The sequence below is a fragment of the Protopterus annectens genome, chromosome 8.part0 (assembly GCF_019279795.1).
Source record: "Protopterus annectens isolate FY-2018-M chromosome 8.part0, PAN1.0, whole genome shotgun sequence".
Classification (NCBI taxonomy): Eukaryota; Metazoa; Chordata; order Ceratodontiformes; family Protopteridae; genus Protopterus; species Protopterus annectens.
In genome coordinates, this window is record NC_056741.1 from 1306844140 (window position 1) to 1306864596 (window position 20457).

Sequence of the window (20457 nt, forward strand, 5' to 3'; positions counted from 1 at the left end):
ATGCTTTTTTGGCAGCCATCAGAATTAAACTTAATAAGGGCCTTACTACGCCTAAGCAATTCAGATACTGTGTCCCAGCTCAAAAAAAAAAAAATCATTTCCTTAGTCACACCCAGTATTTCTGAGTACTCTGCAGTGAACTTTTAAAGTCTGCCAATGTATTACATATCCAAAACATATGTTCCCAGTTACCTCTTTCTTCCCCATCACACCTGCAACATTTGTCATCTACCCGAGGAAAAATTCTTTGGAGTTTGTTAGTGATATAAAAATATCTATGCAAAAGTTTCCAAGCAAAAATCCTAAATCTTCTAGACTTTGTTGCATATTTGGGAAACATACATATGTCCTCCTTCCTATTGTTTTTTCATGAATTGCTTATCCAATCTTCCCAATTTTTTCTAACCTCCTCTGATTCCTACAGTTATTGTGCAGTATTTTATATGCCCTACTAATCATCTGTTATTTAATAAACTTTTAATAGTAGCTCCTACTTTAGATACAAGTAAAAACTCTTTCAGAGCAAGACTTTCACTTAGGATTCTCCTATCCCTTTCATTTTGCTTACTCTCCAACATCAATTCTTGACAGGGTATACAGTCTTTAGCCACCAGTCCAAATGTCTTATTGGCCTCTTCCAATCCTACTGCCTTTCCCTCTCTACTTATTTGCTCCCAATAGCTTGGTTCCTTTGCCATTTTCCTCCAGTAAATGCCAGCCCTCTCTTGCCTATTCTCTGCACCACTAATATCAGTCATTCCTATCAGCAGAAATTCCTTTCCCTATTCTTATGATGGCTTAGTTCTTAGAATACTTTCTGCTACGTTATGAATATAATATTCTGTATGGCTGTTATTCTCATTAAAGGATCTGCATTCAAAATCTCTCCTCATTTCTTGAATTTCACCTCTACTTTGCCATTGTCCTTTTCCACTTTGAGTTATAGCTTTCTACTTCTGTTATGTATATCAGCCTTAACAGTGTAGATCTTAAATATCAATTAAAATCGGGTAATCCTAAACCACCTTGTTCTATTGGAAGGTTCAACTTATCCCACTTGACCCTTGCCCTCTTCCCCTCCCAGATAAAATCCTTCAACTATTTATTTATTACTATCATCAACATACCTGACCTGTGTATAAAATGAAACGGATTTAAAACATTTCACTGCTTGTATCTTGCTATCCATATCCATAAATAAGGGCTTCCAGTTTCTCAGTTTTTGTATCATCTTTTGTTTAGCCTCTTCTCGAATATTTTTAGCTGCCATAACAATCTTTTTAACCCATACTCCTAAATATCTCATTTTTATCATGCTGCATAAATATGAGTATTGCTGAACCAATTCATGTGTGGGTGCACAGTTTACAGCTATAGTCTTTGTTTAATCTTCATTAACTTTATACCCCAAAAAGACTTAAAACTTTCTCAAAATGTTACAACACTGACATATCCTTTTCTGGTTGTATTAAGTACAAAATAATATCCTCTGCAAAAAAGTAAACTTTCTTGGATTACCATGTGAATTATATCCTTGAACTTCCAAGTCCCTTATTTTCCTTGACAATGGCACTAAATGTAATGTAAATAAAAAATGGGAAAAAAATCACTCCTGCCTGGTTCCTCTGTTCAGAGGCAAATTATCAGAGCAAAACCCTCTCACTTTAATTTTTGCCTCGGATCCCTCATACATCCTCATAATTAACCTTATTATTCTATTAGGGAATGCAAATGCTTCCATTACCCCTCTCATAAAAACCCAGCTAACTCTGTTGAATGCTTTCTCTGCCATCAAGACCCACCAACAACAGTGGTATTTTCTTACATTTTGCTTCCCTCTGGATTATCATTGTTCTATTAATGTTGTCAAATGTCTGCCTCCCCTCCACAAAACCACAGTGATCTACAAGTATCAATTTTGACAACACCTTTGCCATTCTTTTAGCTGTTATAAACACAAACACTTCATGGTTTAAAATTAAAATTGGCCTATATGAAACGGGGTCTGAAGGATAGGTCAATATCACTTTGTCGAAATCTCAATCTCTCAAACCTCTATTTATCAAACTTAAAACATCTAAGACAATTTCAACGAACACTTGTATGAGCTAAGTTTTCCCAGGAAGATAAATGACTTGGCCACCAGAGCAACTGTAAGACAAGCTACACAATTTTAAACTCACCAAGGTGGGGGGCTTTGCCCCCACTCTCCCCCAAATATATATACCAACTCCAAGATAACACTACTTTGGGGAAAAGGGAGAATTTGTAACAGCGGCTAAGTCCTTTCCCTGGAAAAACTTTTTGTTGATGTGTTTGCTGAAATGATCTTCGACGTTTTAAGTTTGATGAATAGGGGTTCAGCAGATTGAGGTTTCGACAAAGTGATAGGAATCCCTGAAGTATCTTTACTGTCTTTAGATTTTACAGCCACCACAGCTTTCTTGCAGGATGTTGGTGCTTCCCCTCAATTTAAAATACTGTTAAACAAAACCTTCAACAGCTTTACGACTTTCTTCCCTCCAATCTTCCAGACTTCAACATGAATTCCATCTACATACATCACTGTTTTAATCTCATCTCTCTCTTCATATCTTAACTGTTAATTGTTGAGCCTCATCCACCTGCAATGTTGGCATACTTAAGTCTCCATTAATATTTCCATTTGTGCTTTTCCTTGATTTCTACATAACTTTGCTTTATACAAATTTTCATAAAATTCCTGAAATATCTGTAATACCTCTATAGGATCTCTGGTTATTTTTCTTGTTATATGCTCCCTACGTTTGGCAACATTTTCTACTTTGTTGCCCAAGTCATTGTGCTAAAAGTTTTTGTGCTCTGGGGTTATTATAAAAAAACACTTGCTTAACACCAGTTTTTCTAAACTGATGCATATTATCCAGATACTCCCTTATTTTGTCTTTAGCACTCTGCAGTTACACCTCTTCTTGTTGTGCGAGGATCCCCTTATTCTTGCAATACTTAACCTTTGTCAACCCATCTGAATAATTCTCATTACTTAACCATATCTCTTTTTTTTACTTCTATCCTATTTTAAACTCCACTTTTATTTTATCCCCCTTACTAGCTACACCTTCTAAAGAAATTTCTGTCTTCCCTAATAACCTTTGCATAATTTCCAATACCCATTCCTTAAATCCCTCTCTTTCTTACAGCTAGATGGAGAAGTGCAAGTGTCTCATTTTTACTTCATTACCCTATAATTGTATTTTAGTTTTTACTGGCACATGATCTGAAATAGTTTGTGGATGTGTGTGTCAAAGCTTTCAAGTAAATGCACATAACTGTAAAATATAATTTTGTCTAGTCTAGCCTACTTACTGTACCTTTGGGAATGATATGCAAGTTTTCTCAGAGTTCCTACTACTGAATTCACGTCTTCTATACCAAATATTTTCATAAAGGTCTTCGGAAATCTACCTTATTTTTGTTATAGTTTTCCTTCTAGGTCCCTCAGATACAGCCTCACTTTTGCAAATTAAGTTCCAGTCGCCACCTATAAATAATATTTCCTAATGAAAGCGGATATTTCTCACAAAATTTTTGCCAGTAGCCCCTTCCAAGCATAAATCTACTAGTACTACCTTTCCCCCTCTTGTATCACTATCGGAGCTCCTCTAGCAATTAGTATAAGTACTCTCCTTTCTTTTGTCCTTGATAGCCTGCTGAATATTGATCTTGAAATACTTTCTTTACCAAATTCATATGCTCACTTCTTTCCAAATGTCTCCCCTGTAGCACTATTTGCAGTCTGCATTTCTTAATATAATTCAATACTCTCAAACTTCTGTCTAGAACTGAGAGGCCATTCACTTACTAGGACAGTTCAATAGTATAACCATTATGATAAGAAGTTATTAATCTCATCTATAATATATGAGCTCCCTTAAATGTCTATTTCCAGCTTTTGTTTTAAATGTACCCACTAATGTTTGGCAAGCTGATCCTTTACAGCTGTTTCTTGTCATGTCCATTTGAACCTATGTCACATTTATGACCTTTGTTTTAATGAAAGTCTTCAAACTAAACAAAAAAATGCCCTCAAAATACCCCCATAACCTATAATTTAAAACAAATGCACAAAATTATGTACATCTTCAAATAATGATGTTTAACTTTGTTGATAGAAACAACTGCCTCAAACTGGCAGCTGCTCTCACAGGCATTACCTAACCTAAAATTAAGGTTATCCATGCTAAGACGCATGTTACAGCCTGTGTTCCTACTTACCCTAATTGCGATCTGTCCTTGTCTTATCTTTATTCCTCTCCCAGACGTGAAAAACAGCTTGTATGCTTTCAAAAAACATCAACTTTTAGCCTTAAGTAAAAGTGAATTGGGTATCTTTAAATAAAACTAAGTTATATACTGTTTAATAAATGTACTGATGAATTCAGAGACCAGAAAAGCTGCTCTTATTCACTTCCAATAATTTTGACTTAATTTATTTTACTAAGCTGCTTGCCCTTGTACCTTTTAATTCTATGTTTCTCTCAGCAAACAATGTCCGGATGTCTCAAGATTTACTGCCTTCATCTATAGTCAGCTTGTTTCCATGGAAATACAAGAAAGTACAGTTGTGTACACTTACCATAATGTAGATGTTTGAGTGTATTCACTGTTGCAGTCATCACATTTGAGTTATCTGCTTGCAGTAGCCCTCGGTTGGCCTGATTAACAAAGTCTTGGGTCCTGCATCGGTTGCTGTTCCTTCTTCCATGACATCAGGTCGTCAGGGGTATAAAACATGCAGCAGACGCCATTACATCAGTTTTTCTTGCCCCAGATGTCAGGTGCCCCCCCTAATGGGAAGCAATTAAATCTATAAATATAAAGGTTATACCTCCAACAAAAAAACAAATACACCAAAAAGCTTTTGAGCATAGTAAAGTAGAGTAGAGGTATAGCCAAAAGAAGAAAGGGGGCTGGAGGGAGGGTAACCAGCACTGCAACAGTGAATACACTCGAACATCTACATTTATGGTAAGTGTACACAGCTGTACTATGTTCTTTGTGTTTCACTGTTGCAGTCATCACATTTGGGTAGATTCCCAAAGCTAAGGATGGGAAGAGGAATTTAGATAGCATTAGGACCAGCTATAAAGCCCTGCAAAACTGCAGTGGCAAAGCCAGCTCTGGATTTAGAGAAAATTGGCAGATGGTAATGCTTGGTGAAAATATGTACTGAACTCCAGGTAGCAGCTTCTAGGATGTCCCTGGTAGGGATGCCTCTGAAAAAGGCTGTAGAGGTAGATGCAGCCCTCTGAGTGGGGTCTGATCCCCTGTGGGATAGATTTTCCATGGTGCTTGTAGCAGAAATGAATGCAATCGCCTATCCATTTGGAAATTGTTTGCACTGAAATAGCCTTCCCCTCTGCCACTGCAGCAAATGCCACCAGCAGTTGGTCAGATTTCCTTTGAGGTTTAGTCCTGCCCAAGTAGAATCAAAGTTGTCTGTGCACGTCTAAGGAGTGCAGTATCCATTCCCCTTTGTTGTGTGGGTTAGGAAAGAAGGTTGGCAAATGAATGTAATGATTAAGGGTTCATAGGTTGGTACTAGGCTATCAGCCCTAGGGCCTATACAAGCCTAGCCATAACAATTCCCTGGCTATTTCTTCCCACATTAATTTACTTTCCTGGACCCCTGTCTAGCAGGGCGACTGACGTGATCCCTGGGGTGAATTTCCTTTCTCCCATCCAATCATCAAGGTTCCTCTTGAAGAGGTCCAAAGAGGCACTCTGCTTGACATGTATGGGCAATCTATTCCTGTGCAGGGCCACACTGGATGCCATCTTGGGCATGAAGAAGGGATTGGTCCTGAGGGACACCCTGTCTGCATGAAAGATGATGAAAGGCTCCATTGCCATGAGGGCCTGTAATTCAGATACCCTTCTTGCTGAAGTGATTGCCAAAAGGAAAGCTGTTTTCCAAGAGATTAATTTTAAATCCGCAGTGGCAGCTGGCTCAAAAGGAGGAAGGATGAGCTTTGCCAATACAATGTTAAGGTCCCAGGCTGGAGTTGAGGCTCTCCTGGGTGGTTGTAGATTTTTGGCCCCTCTGAGGAACTGCTTAAGCAGTGGATGAGAGAAGAGGGGAGGTTCTGTGTTATAATGAGCTGAAATGGCGGAGGCGTGAATTTTGATGGAGGAGAACGACTGACCCTTGTGAAGCATCTCAGTTAAGTATTGTAAAATGTGAGGTAAATTGGGCACTACTGTGCTCATCCCTTGAGACTGGTTCCAGGCACAGAATCCTTTCCATTTTTCAGTACTAGGCCTCCTTGCCTCTAAAATGATATCCATCACTGGTTTACTGAGGGATGGTAAAGGAGAGATTAGGTAATTAGCCAGGCTGCTAGGTTCTGTGAATGAAACTGGGGGTGCAGAATCTGGTTCTCCTGCTGAGACAGTAGGGTAGCAGTCTGAAGTAGGTGCCATGGGCCCAACAGTGACACACTGCGCAAGAGGGGGTACCAGTATTGGTGTGGCCAGTCTGGTGCAATCAAAATCGTCCTTGGTTTGTCTGATTTGATCTTTAGTAGTACTTTGGAGAGCAGAGGCAGAGGTGGAAAGGCATAAACTAATAGGTTTTTCAGGCTGAAGGACAGAACATCCACTTTCCAAGCTTGTTTGTGGGGAGACCTTGTGCAAAATTTGTCCAAATGATAGTTCTGAGAGGAGGCAAACAGGTCTATATCTGGCCCCCCCATCTGCTTGTCAACATGTTGAAAATCCTTGGTTCCAGCTTCCACTCGTGTGGGTCCATGAGGTTTCTGCTTAGGTTCGTCTGCCAGTGTATTTAGTTTTCCTGGCAGGAAATGAGCTTGTAGATGCACTTGGTAGCTCAGGGCTGTGTTCCACAATGCCATGGCTAATCTGCATAGGGGGTAAGAATGTGTATCCCCCTGCTTGTTTATGTACCACATAACAGTGGTGTTGTCCGTCTTTACCATTAATTGTCCTGGAAGAATGTGGTCCTTGAAGGCTGTCAGAGCATGCTGTACAGCTAACATTTCTTTTTGACTGATATGCAAGTGCATTTGACTTGGGTTCCATTTGCTCTGAATGCACTTCCCTGCCAGGTGAGCCCCCCCATGCATAATCTGATGCGTCTGTTGCTAGGGTTAGGGCAGCAGGGTGTAGTGTGAATGGTAGTTCCTTGTTTTGGTGGCAGGCCTCTGCCCACCAAAGCAACTCTAGGAGTAGGCAAGGTATGACAGGAATCATTGCTTCCAGATCCTGTGAATGTTGACACCACAGACGTTTTAGAGACCATTGTAGTTTCCATATGTAAGACTGCATATGAGGAATCAGAAGAATGCAGGAGGCCATGAACCCAAAGGCTTGCAGTATTTGCCTTGCAAATAGGGTTTTTGTGGCCACCTGCTTGAAGTAGGTTGTCAAATGAATTTGTTACTCTGGCGTGAGGAAAGCCATCTGGGAAGTTTTATTCAAGCTTGCTCCCAGGAATATGATTTGTTGACAGGGTACCAGGTGTGATTTCTTTTCGTTTATGGTGTACCCCGGACAAGTTAGCACCCTTTGTACAAAGGCCAGTTGATTCAAAAGTATGTCCTGGCTTTCTGCCTGAATTAAACAATCATCCAGGTACGGGTATATTTGAATATTTCTTTGCCTGCAAAATGCGATGACTGGGGCTAGGCACTTTGTGAATACCCTTGGCGCAGTAGATAAGCCAAAGGGCAGTGCAGAGAACTGGTAGTGATTGTAATCTGCTTTGAAGCGTAGATATCTTCTGCAAAATTCCCTGATTGGAATGTGCAGGTATGCTTCCTTTAAATCAAGTGTTACCATCCAGGCATCTTTTCCTATCATGGAAAGCAACTGGTGAAGAGTCAGCATCTTGAATTTTGGTGTTTAGAGTAGACGGGTCCAGAATAGGATGCCATGAATTGTCTTTTATGGGTACCAGGAATAGTTTTGAGTAGAAACCTTGTCCCTTTTCCTCTTCTGGTACAGTTTGAATAGCCTTTATGTTTAAAAGAGTATTTGCTTTTGAGCCTCTGCCCACTGATTTGGGGTAGATCTAGCCAACATTTTGGCATTGGTAATGTTTGGAAGTGAAATCTATATCCTTGGGACACTATATTTAAAACCCATTTGTCCTGGGTAATGAGTTTCCAGTTTTTGGCCTACAGACCAAACTTTCCCCCTAAAGGAGCATTCAGTTAAGAAGTGCTTGGAAGTTTTAAAATCAAGTCATTGTGACAGTTTTCCATAGGGGGGAGTCTTACTACTCCCAGATTTGGAAGCGGAAGCCCCCCACTGCTTAATCTTGTGTGTACATTAGAACTGAAACCTGGAATTTCTGCTGTGTCTGGGTTTGGATTGAGAAGGCCTCGAAGGAGCCGGAAAGGACCAATTCTTAGAGGGCCAATGCCTACTGAGTCTTGGAGGCTGAACTTGTAAGAAATCTTTAACAGTTTGCATAGATTTAGCTTTATCTTCCATCTTTTTAAGAACTTCCTCAGCTTTGTTGCCAAACAGGCAGTCTGATTTAAGGGAGCATCCAACAGTTTAGCTTTAACATGATCAGGCAAAGATTGCTCCTTAAGCCAAGCATGCCTTCTGAGTACAGACAGTACAGTTGTGTACTTACCATAAATGTAGATGTTCAAGTGTATTCACTGTTGCAGTCATTACAATTGGTTTATCCTGCTGGCAGGCTACCCGCAGTCGGCCTGAATTCCAAAGTCTAGGTCCGGTGTCGGTTGCTGTCGCCTCCTCCCAGACGTCAGTGCGCCAGGGTATAAAAGATGCAGCAGACACCATTTTCTTCAGTTTTTCTTGCCCCAGATGTCAGGTGCCCCCAAAACGGTAGGCTAAAAATATGTCAATAAAGCATGCATGCACCAAGGTAAATTTTTCCTTCATCTACAAGCAAATACACCACATAGGTTGTATAGAATAGAGAAGTACAGATAAGTTCCAGCAAAGATAAGGGGGATGGTGGGAGGGTAACCTGGATTGCAACAGTGAATACACTCGAACATCTACATTTGTGGTAAGTACACAACTGCACTATGTTCATCGTGTTTCACTGTTGCAGTCATTACAATTGCTTTGAATCCCAAAGCTAAGGTTGGGAGGCTGGAGCTAAATAGGATTAGGAGCGGCTATGAGGCCCTGCAGAACTGCAGTGGCAAAGCCTGCCCTGGATTTAGAGTAGAGTGGTAAGTGGTAGTGCTTTGTAAAAGTGTGCACGGAACTCCAGGTTGCAGCCTCTAAAATGTCTTTGGTTGGTACTCTTCTGAGGAAGGCTGCTGAAGTGGCTGCTGCTCTGGTTGAATGTGGCCTAATGCCCTTAGGCACTGATATGCCATGTTGTGAACAGCAGAAACAAATGTAGTGGCCTATCCACTTTGAAATAGTCTGCTTTGAGATAGTCTTTCCTTGCGATCCTGCAGCATATGCCACTAGTAATTGCTCAGTCTTTCTGAAAGCTTTGGTTCTGTCCAAGTAGAAGTGCAGCTGTCTGTGTATGTCCAAAGAATGCAGAAGTCTCTCACCCTTATTCTGTGGGTTTGGTAAAAGGTAGGCAGATGAATAGTTTGGTTAAGGGCCACACTGGACACTACCTTAGGCATAAAATGTCGGGTTTGTCCTCAGAAAAACCCTATCTGGATGGAAAATGATAAAAGGTTCCACAGCCATGAGTACTTGTAGCTCTGAGACTCATCTTGCAGAGGTTATTGCTAGGAGCAGAGCTGTTTTCCATGATAAAAATTTCATATCAGCTGTAGCGGCTGGCTCAAAAAGGAGGCAGGGTGAGTTTTTCCAAGTCATAACTGAGGTCCCATGCAGGTATTGGTGATCTTCTTGGAGGCCTTAAGTTTTGGCTCCTCTGAGGTACTGCCTTAATAATGTATGAGAAAAAATAGGTGGCTCTGTATTGTAATGAACTGAAATGGCAGAGGCAGGAATCTTAATTGATTAAAAGGATAGGCCTTTGTCCAGCATCTTGGTTAAATATTGCAAAATCTGAGGAATATTTGGTACAGTCATGTCAATCCCTTGTGTCTGGTTCCAAGCACAGAATCTCTTCCATTTTTCAGCATAAGATTTTCTGGTACTAGGCCTTCTGGCCTCCAAAATAACATCCATCACCGCTTTAGAGAGAGGTGTGTTTTGAGTGACTACAATGTTAAGTTGTCAATCTCGCCTTCATTCTTGCTGGATGGGTTCGGAGCCGATCCACGGCTCCAACTCGGCACTTGCTAAGCTCGAGAACTAATTTTACCAGCTCGAGGCAACCCTATATCCCATGATGCAAGGCGGAGACTACCCAGATCTCGTTTGCCGCTTCGCTAACGAGGTGCCTTTTTTTACCAGCTCCAGGTAACTTTCTTAATAATAAGACTTTTAGTCTCAACCCTTTAAATTTCATAACTATAGTTGTTTTTTTGTTAACCTTAATGCTTATTTTAACCCTATTCCCATTAGTGTTCCCTTTTTTTTCGGGTTATTTATCCCCTTTCCCTAGGTTAGGCCTTAGGCCTTCCCCTTCCTAAATTTTTCCTGTCAGGGATTTTTTTGTGTCTGACTGTGTTGTATCCCTGTTTAGTTTAGATTTTTGGAATGGGTGTTTTTTGTGTGTGTCGGTGTTTTTTTCTTGACAACTTGTGTTTCCTCGACACAGCTATGTCGAAGGACACAAAGGTCTCAGGCTTCAAGAAGTGTGACTCGTGCTGTCAGAAGATGTCTCTGACAGACGGTCACACTTCTTGTGTTTACTGCCTGGGACCTCTGCACCTGCAGGACTCTTGTGCTATCTGTCATGCCTTCAGCCCAAGAGTCCTGCAGGAGCGCAGAAATAAATTGATATTGAGGGGCTTATTAAAGCCTGAGAGCTCCCCGACTAAGTCGGCACCGGGGAAGCCCTCGAAACCTATCAAGCCTTCGGCTGTAAGTCCCAAGCCGTTGGCTACTGGTTTAACTTCTCCAGTGTCGAGATCGGCTCCGGCCGGAGCCGATCCTTCCATTCTAGCAGTCACAGTATCGGCTCCATCCGGCGCCGATACTGCCAAATCTGGACACTCAGTGTCGGCTCCGGCTGGAGCCGACGTATCCTCGGCTCCTTCGGCTCCATCGATCTCTAAAAAGAGATCTCGATCCCCCTCATTAGAATTGATACGTTCGGCTCCAAGATCACCCTTGCTCTCGGAGGGGAGCCATTGGAGCCGTTCTTCTCGGTCGTCCAGGCTGTCTGATCACAACCTGGAGAAAGTCTCAGGCATTGGCCCAAATGCTCCATAGCCCGTCTCAACAGACGGTAGCTATTTCACATCCACTAAACATTCCTCCTTCGACTCTCTTACAGAGCTCGGAGCCGGAGCTCCTCAGAACCGTGATTGTTGTAGCTTCGGAGCCGATACCACCCCTTTCGGCTCCGTCGTCCTCTGCTCCGATTTCCTCCTCGAGGCCTTCATTGGAGGGATCCGGGCATCTGGTCTCTCTCGTCGGCTTCGAGGGGGCGAGTGGCATCGGACCCTTGTCCGACCCCGTTCTCCCTCTCGGGGCTTCGGCGCTGGTGAGCTCAGCCCCGACATCTGCCTCGGAGCCTTCCCTCTCGGTGAGGCCTGGAGTTCCTATCTCTTCGGAGCGGGAACCTTCTGGTCTCTCTGATGCTAAGAACATAGACCCCTATACTGCTCCGATTAATTCGGTCTTGGACTTCCTAGCTGAGATTTTTCATTCAGGATCCTCTTCCTCCACAGTAAAAGTTCATCTGGCAGCCATTTTGAATTTTCATATAGGCCTTTTGGACCACAACATTATGTCACAAACTTTGCAAGGCATTCCTTCAAGGTATCTTTTTACTTAAACCTCCGATTAGAGACCCCCCACCACAGTGGGATCTAAATTTAATTTTAACATCCTTGATTCTTCCCCCTTTCGAACCTGCGGCTGCCTGTTCGTTGAAATTTCTTTCTTGGAAGCCACTCTTTCTAGTCACCATTACTTCTGCCAGGAGAGTATCTGAGCTTCATGCTCTCTGCATTCGTCCTCCCTACTTAATCTTCCACAAAGACAGGGTATCTCTAAGGACTAATCCGTCTTTCTTACCAAAAGTGGCATCGCAGACGAACTTAAATCAATCCATTGATCTTCCAGTGTTTTTCCCGAATTATTCTGATAGAGTGGAACAAAAATTACATTGTCTTGATGTTCACCGCCAGCTCAGATATTATCTGGACAAAACTAAACTTTTTAGGAAATCTGATCAACTGTTTCTATCCTATGCAGAGAACAGGAAAGGCCTTCCAGTTTCCAAGGTGACTTTATCTAGATGGCTGTCTTCTGTGATTACTTACATTTATCAGCTCAGAGGCAAAGAGTTAATTTCTAAGCCAAAAGCCCATTCTACCACAGCTCTAGCTACATTGACAGCTTTTCAAGCTAGACTTCCAATAGACACTATTTGTGCAGCAGCCACATGGGCCTCTCCTCATACCTTTGTTTCACATTACAAATTAGACTTGGCCTCCAGAGACTGAGCGAATTTTGGTTCCACCGTTCTCAAGAGTCTGTTCCATTGAGCCACCCAGGATAGAGGTGCTAGGGATGCGGTCCCTTCCAGCAAGAATGAAGGCGAGATTGACAACTTAACATTAAGAAGTTATGTACCTACCATAACGTTCCATGTTAGTTGTCTTCTCTCGCCTTCTTCTTAAGGCCGGCCCTCCATCCCCCTAGCCTGGTCAGACCGAGAAGATTATGCCTCTTCTATTAAGAGGTTTTATCCTTTTTCTAGCTAATCAGCTTCTAGTGTCACTAGAGTAGGTTGATCCTTTCTAGAGGATTATGATGTTTATGATTGTCATTTAGTATTGTTACTTTTTCTTCCTCCTCTACAGTTGGAAGAATATATTCCTAATTTCCTTAGCTACCAAACGAGATCTGGGTAGTCTCCGCCTTGCATCATGGGATATAGGGTTCCTCGAGCTGGTAAAATTAGCTCTCGAGCTTAGCAAGTGCCGAGTCGGAGCCGAGGATCAGCTCCGAACCCATCCAGCAAGAAAGAAGACGAGAGAAGACAACTAACATGGAACGTTATGGTAGGTACATAACTTATTATCCGCCATGCTGCCAGACTTAAGGTCTTGAGTTGGCTGTGCAGGATCTGATTGTTGTGTTGGGACAGTAAGTGAGGAATTTGAGGTAATGTCCAGGCTGGGTATTGAGACAAGTTCCTTAGGATTGGATACCAGTGCTGGTGGGGCCAGTCTGGGGCAATCAGTATAATTTTTGGCTTCTCTTGTCTGACTTTTAGGAGTACCTTGGGGAGGAGAGGCAGTGGAGGAAAGGCATATACTGTTTTCCAGCTGAAAGATAGAGCATCCACTTTCCATGCTTGCTTGTGATAAGTCCTTGTGCAGAATCTCTGTAGCTGGAAGTTGTGAGGAGAGCCAAATAGATCTTTGTCCGGGCATCCCCAATTCCATGTTATCATGCTGAAGACTTGCGGATCCAATTTCCACTCGTGGGGATCCATGAGGTTTCTGCTTAGTTCGTCTGCCACAGTATTTATCTTTCCTGGCAAGAATTGTGCCTGCAGATGTACTTGGTAAGTCAATGCTGTGTCCCACAAAGTCATGGCTAGTCTGCATAGGGGGTAGGAATGAGTGCCTCCCTGCTTGTTTATGTACCACATGACTGTAGTATTGTTTGTCTTTATCGGTAGTTGTCCTGGATGAAGTAAATCCTTGAAGGCTGTCAGGGCATTCTGAACAGCTAGCATCTCTTTTTGGTTGATATGTAGATGCATTTGGCTTGCGGACCATGTGCCCTGAATACATTTTCCTGCCATGTGGGCCCCCCAGGCATAATCTGATGCATCTGTTGTTAATATCTGCCTGGCTGTGGGTAAAGCGAATGGCTGCCCCTTGTTGTGTTGACAGGCCTTTGCCCACCATCGAAACTCCTGTTACAGGCAGGGAATGATGGTAATTATTGATGTTAAGTTGTCAATCTCGCCTTCATTCTTGCTTGATGGGTTCGGAGCCAATCCTCGGCTCCGACTCGGCACTTGCTAAGCTCGAGAGTCACTTTTACCAGCTCGAGGCAGCCCCATATCCCATGATGCAAGGCGGTAAATACCCAGATCTCGTTTGCCACTTCGCTGATGAGGTCCTCCTTTTACCAGCTCTTGGTAAGTAATTTTTTATTCAGAATTTAGTCACCCCATTCCATATATTTCTCACAGATTATAGTATATTTGTCACTTTTAGATAGTTTTAGAGTCTCTAACTCCTAGTTTACTGTTTCCCTAGTTGTTTTACTTAGTCGGGCCTTTAATCCTCTCCCATCCCTTCCTGTCAGGGTGTGTGTGTGACTTTGTTTTCTCCCTTTTTAAGTTAAATTTCTGAGTCTGGGACTGTGTGAGTGTTTGTGTACTTCTCACCATGTCCAAAGAACCGAGGGTCTCAGGCTTCAAGAAGTGCGACTCGTGCTGTCAGATAATGTCTCTGACAGACTGTCACACTTTTTGTATTTATTGCCTGGGACCTCTCCACCTGCAGGACACCTGTGCTATTTGTCACTCCTTCAGCCAGAGAGTCCTGCAGGAAAGGAGAAATAAACTAATCTTAAGAGGCTTACTTAAACCAGAGGGCTCCCCGGCCAAGTCTGCTTCAGGTCAGCCCTCTAAGACCTCCAAGGCCCAGGCTTCTGCTACTAGGCCTTCGGCCCTAGCTCCGACTGGAGCCGATCTTATTTTGGCTAAATCTTCAGCACCGATGGCTATTGGTGCTGATACTTTAACTGCCACATTGGTGTCGGCTCCTACCGGCTCCGATCACCATGTGTCTAAGGCTTCGGTATCGGTGCCGGCCGGCTCCGATACCATTATTTCCTTGCCTGTGTCGGCTCGGGCTGGAACAGACACATCTTTGACCAGGCTTGGAGCCGATAAGTTGTCGGCTCCGTCTGGAACCGAGGGTTCTTCGGCTCCGATGGCTTCGTCGAGGAAGCGGTCCAGGTCTCCCTCTTTGGAGCCTATACTTTCGGCTCCGACCTCTCCTCTTCTTTCTGAGCGGAGCCATCGGAGCCGATCTTCTAAGTCTTCCAGGCTCTCAGACCATGATTTGGAGAGAGTGGTAAGCAGATTGTTAAAATCACAGGCACTAGCCCAAATGCTTCACAGTCCGTCTCAACAGACGACTACTAGCCCACACCCTCTTCAAGTTCCTCCTTCGACTCTCCTCCAGAGCTCGGAGCCGGAGTCTATTGGAATAGTCACTCGTACGGCTGCGGGGCAGATACCACCCCTTTCTGCTCCTTCAGCTTCTACTCTTATCTCCTCCTCGAGACCTTCCTTGGAGGTATCCGGTGGTCGGGCTTCCCTGGTCTGCTCCGAGGGGGTGAGTGGCATCGGACCCTTGTCCGATCCTGCTCTTCCCTCGGGCTTCGGCCTTGGTGAGCTCGGCTCCGACATCTGCCTCGGAGCCTTCCCTTTCGGTGGGCCCGGGAGCCCCTGTTTCTTCGGAACGGGGTCTCTTGGATCTCCCTGGGAGGGGAGCCTTTGAGGTGATGAGGAGTGTGCTGGCCCCCGGGCTCAGTCAGCAGTCTATTCCCTTAGCTCCTCCCTCTATGGTGCCTGTAGATATCTCTTCCCACTCTCTTGCTCCCGGACCAAGAGATCCATCGCCTCAGGTTTCCCCACTGGGAAGAACCCCCTCTTCCGAGGATTCTCCTGATCCATCAGGAGATCCTCCAGGTAAGAGGACTGTAAGAGGAAGCACCTAGACTCCCCTGAGTCTACCACTTCAGATACCGACTTGGATGAGTCGGAGGGATCCCCAAGATCCCCCTCTGAGGATGTCTCTTTCTCAGACATCCTAGAACTCCTAAAACAGAGGGGAAACTGGCCCTCCATTAATCCCTCTGAGGATGAGTCGGTATACCTAGAGGCCTTTGGATCTCGACCCTCCACCTCCTGGGTGTCTCCGCCTTTCGACCCCCTCATGGAGGTGATAGCTCGGAAGGCGTGGGCATCTCCTGATTCCATGGAACCAGTTCCCAGGAGGCCTTCTAAATTTATTACAGCCCCTACCGAGAAACAATTTCTTACAAAAGGTGTCCCTGTTGATGCCATGGTGGTGGCGGCCGCCACCAAAAAGGAACTTGCAGATCCTTCTGTACCAGTCCATCCTCCTAACAAGGAGTCTAGGACCATGGACAGGTATGGTAAGCGGATGTTTTCCTCAGCGACCTTTGCCATGCGTTTGCTGAACTATTTATGTCACTTCACCAGACTTCAAAGGGACATCCTTAAGGAATTAGGTGAAGTTGTACAGGATCCTTCAGCTACAGGGGCTCAGGAAAAGATTGCCTCTCAGCTAGGAATCCTTAACTCCATAACCAACTCCTCCATGCGGCTAATTTCTTATGCAGCAGATGGAGCGAGTAGAGCTGCAGGGACAGGAGTGGCTCTTCGGCGTCAGTCCTGGATGCGGCTCTGTAATTTTGCAGACCCCTTTAAGGCGTCCTTCGCAAACTCTCCCTTTGATGGGTCAACATTGTTTGGCCCTCAAGTGAAGGATACGTTGACCAGGTGTGAGCAAGACGGCAAGACTCTTTCTGCCGTAGGAGTCCGTTTCTCCACCCCTTCTAGGCCTTATCCTAAGGGACAGAAGGGGGGAAAGATGTGGTTCCGAAAATCTCAGGGAGTCACGCCGGACACACGTGGTCAGTTTACCCCTAGGGGCAAGGGGGTCCGCAGAACCAGGGCAGCAGAGAGCCTCTCGCTGACAAGCCCTTCCAGCAGCCCTGAGGTGTTGCCAGACTGTCCACCCTTGGAGGCAGTCGGGGGAAGATTATCGCTGTACCCAGGAGCCTGGTTTTCCCTCTCTCAAGACAAATGGGTACAGTCAATCATATCCGAGGGTTACAAGATTCCTTTCGAGGAAAGCCCCTTCCCTCAAAAAGGTTCCCTTCCAGACGTTCCACCCAGTCTAAGGGAAATTGCAAAACTAGAAGTTTCAAAGCTTCTAAAAAAAAGGGCCATCCAGCCAGTACCAACAGATCATTTAGGGTCCGGAATCTACTCAAGGTTCTTTTTGGTCCCCAAAAAGACGGGAGACTGGAGACCAATATTAGACCTCAGCAGACTAAACAAGTCTGTCAAAAAGACAAGATTTCGGATGGTCACACTTCAATCGATTTTGCCCTTTCTGGGCAAAGACAACTGGATGTGCTCCATAGACCTTCAGAATGCATACTATCACATAAAAATCAACAGATGCTCCAGAAGTTTTCTCCGCTTTCGGCTGGGGACCAGTCATTTTCCATACAGAGCCCTGCCCTTTGGTCTCACTACAGCCCCCAGAGTGTTCACCAAATGCATGGCAGTGGTCACGGCTCACCTGAGACGTCAAGGATTCCAGGTGTTTCCGTACCTCGACGACTGGCTCCTCAGCCACCACCAGGCATCAACTTCTCCAAGCCAGAGATTACACCCTACGTCTCTGCAGTCAGTTAGGAATTTCGGTCAATTACAAAAAGTCCTCCTTATTGCCCTGCCAATCTATTACTTTTATAGGTGCAAATTTAGACACTGCTCGGATGTCAGGAAACCTAACAGACCAGAGAATCCTAGATATCCAAAACCATGTGCAGATCATTCTTGCCAGCAAAAAGGTGCAAGCCAGACTGGTCCTGAAAGTATTGGGCCTCATGGCAGCTGCCATCACTCTTCTTCCTTTGGCCCTTTTTTACATGCGTTTCTTGCAATGAATGTTGTTCACCCAATGGTCCTTCCAACAGCTTCCCATGCGTCACCAGATCCTGGTGACACAAACTTGCAAGAGCCATCTATCCTGGTGGATTTCCTCTCCCCAAGTCCATCAGGGCAGACCCTTTGTTTCCCCGGCCCCGGTAGCCACAGTCACTACGGACGCCTCCCTGATCGGGTGGGGGGGGTCATTATCAGGGCAGGATGGTTCATGGGACGTGGCAACCGTTCGAATACCACCTGCACATAAATGTCTTAGAGATGAGAGCAGTGCTTTTAACGTTGCAAGCCCTCAACGACTTTCTTCCACTAGGAACGATTGCAGTTCACACGGACAACATGTCCGTAGTGTGGTACATCAACAAGAAGGGCGGAACCAAGTCCTATCCCTTGTGTCAAGAGGCTCTCAGGCTTTGGCAATGGGCTATCTCCTCTCATCGGTTTCTGGCAGCAACGCATATCCCTGGGAAAACCAACATACTAGCGGACAAATTGAGCAGAGCAATTCTCTTGCCTCACGAGTGGTCTCTCAACCATTTTATAGCAGAGGAGATTTTTCAGAAGTGGGGCCGCCCATGTTGCGATCTTTTTGCTACTCCCCAAAACAGCAAATGCCCAGACTTCTCTCTCTTCCCTCTTCCGGGCCATCCCCCCAGAGATGCTCTTACCCAAGATTGGCCCCAGGGACTTCTTTATGCCTTTCCCCCCTTTCCATTGATACCACAGGTACTCCAGAAAGCTACCGTTTTGAGAGCCAATATGATTCTCATTGCCCCTTATTGGCCTCGTCAATTTTGGTTTCCGTTCCTTCATCGTCATCTTTTGGTGCAGCCGTGGCATCTGGACCCAGTGCCAGATCTTCTGATCCACCAGTCGGGTCAGCTGCATCGGTCCATTCCTTCTCTCAACCTCACAGCTTGGTTGCTCCACTTCCTTCCTTAGCCAGGCTTCCTATGATCTCTAACCCAGTTAGAGATATCATAGTAGCTTCTCTTAAATCCTCTACCAGAAGGATTTACACTAGCAAGTGGAAACGTTTCTCCTTTGGGCGAAATCGAGGAACATAGATCCCTTTACTGCCCCTGTTCATACGGTTTTGGATTTTCTAGCGGAGATTTTTCACTCAGGTTCTTCATCTTCCACAGTTAAAGTTCAGTTGGCAGCAATCTCGAACTTTCATGTCGGGTTTGCAGACCACAACATTATGTCCCACAAGCTTTGTAAAGCTTTTCTGAAAGAAATTTTTCTCCTGAAGCCTCCTGTCAGAAGCCCTCCACCACAATGGGACCTAAATCTAGTGCTGACATCCTTAATTCTTCCACCTTTCGAACCAGCTGCTTCATGTTCACTAAAGTTTCTTTCGTGGAAGACACTCTTCCTGGTCACTATTACCTCGGCTAGGAGAGTGTCAGAACTTCATGCCCTCTCTGTACGTCCTCCTTATTTGGTCTTCCACAAGACAGAGTTTCCTTGAGAACTAATCCATCCTTTTTGCCCAAGGTTGCTTCAAAAACAAATTTAAATCAATCCATTGATCTTCCTGTATTTTTTCCTAATTATTCCAACAGATCAGAACAAAAGTTGCATTACCTAGATGTTCACCGCCAACTCGGATATTATTTGGACAGAACAAAGCAATTCAGAAAATCTGATCAGCTATTTCTTTCTTATGCTGAAAATAAGAAAGGCCTCCCTGTTTCCAAAGTGACCCTATCTAGATGGCTATCTCCTACTATTTCCGACATTTATCAACTTAGGGGCAAACAACTGGGCTCAAAACCAAAAGCACATTCCACTAGAGGCCTAGCCACTTCTACAGCGTTTCAGGCTAGGCTACCCTTAGATGCTATTTGTGCAGCAGCCACTTGGGCCACTCCTCATACCTTTGTTTCTCATTACAAATTGGATTTGGCCTCCAGGGATAGAGCTAGCTTTGGTTCCACGGTTCTCAAGAGTCTGTTCCATTGAGCCACCCAGGATAGAGGTGCTAGGGACGCGGTCCCATCAAGCAAGAATGAAGGCGAGATTGGCAACTTAACATTTAGAAGTTATGTACCTACCATAACGTTCCATGTTAGTTGTCTTCTCTCGCCTTCTTTCTTGCGACCCTCCCTCCTGTCCCCCTTACCTGGACAGACCTTGTTCTCCCTTGTCTCTGGAAGATCTCTTCCTTGGGCACCAGTAGTTCTACAATTTGATTATCTGGTTTCCCCTTACAGCCCTTAGGCTAACTGCTCTTCTTTCCTTAGTGGAAAGTTTTTTTATGCTAGGCAGTTTTCCCTCTAGGTACCAAACGAGATCTGGGTATTTACCACCTTGCATCATGGGATATGGGGCTGCCTCGAGCTGGTAAAAGTGACTCTCGAGCTTAGCAAGTGCGAGAGCCGAGGATCGGCTCCGAACCCATCAAGCAAGAAAGAAGGCGAGAGAAGACAACTAACATGGAACGTTATGGTAGGTACATAACTTCTAATTTCCAGGCTGTGGCAATGTTGGGTCCAAACACTTTTTAGATACCATTGAAGTATCCTCATATGCAGTCTTGCATATGGAATTAGCAGAATGCAGGATGCCATGAAGCCCAAAGCCTGCAGAATTTTTCTTGCAGATAACTGGGTATTTGTTGCCAACATTTTGAAATAAGTAGTCAGTTGCCTTTGTTTGTCTGGTGTGAGATA

At 44.5% G+C, this 20457-nt stretch overlaps 1 protein-coding gene across 1 annotated transcript in view; it reads right to left on the reverse strand.

Annotated features, from left to right (window-relative positions):
• ILVBL (ilvB acetolactate synthase like) overlaps nucleotides 1–20457 on the reverse strand; it is a 790151-nt gene that overhangs the window by 453074 nt on the left and 316620 nt on the right. The window lies entirely within an intron of this gene.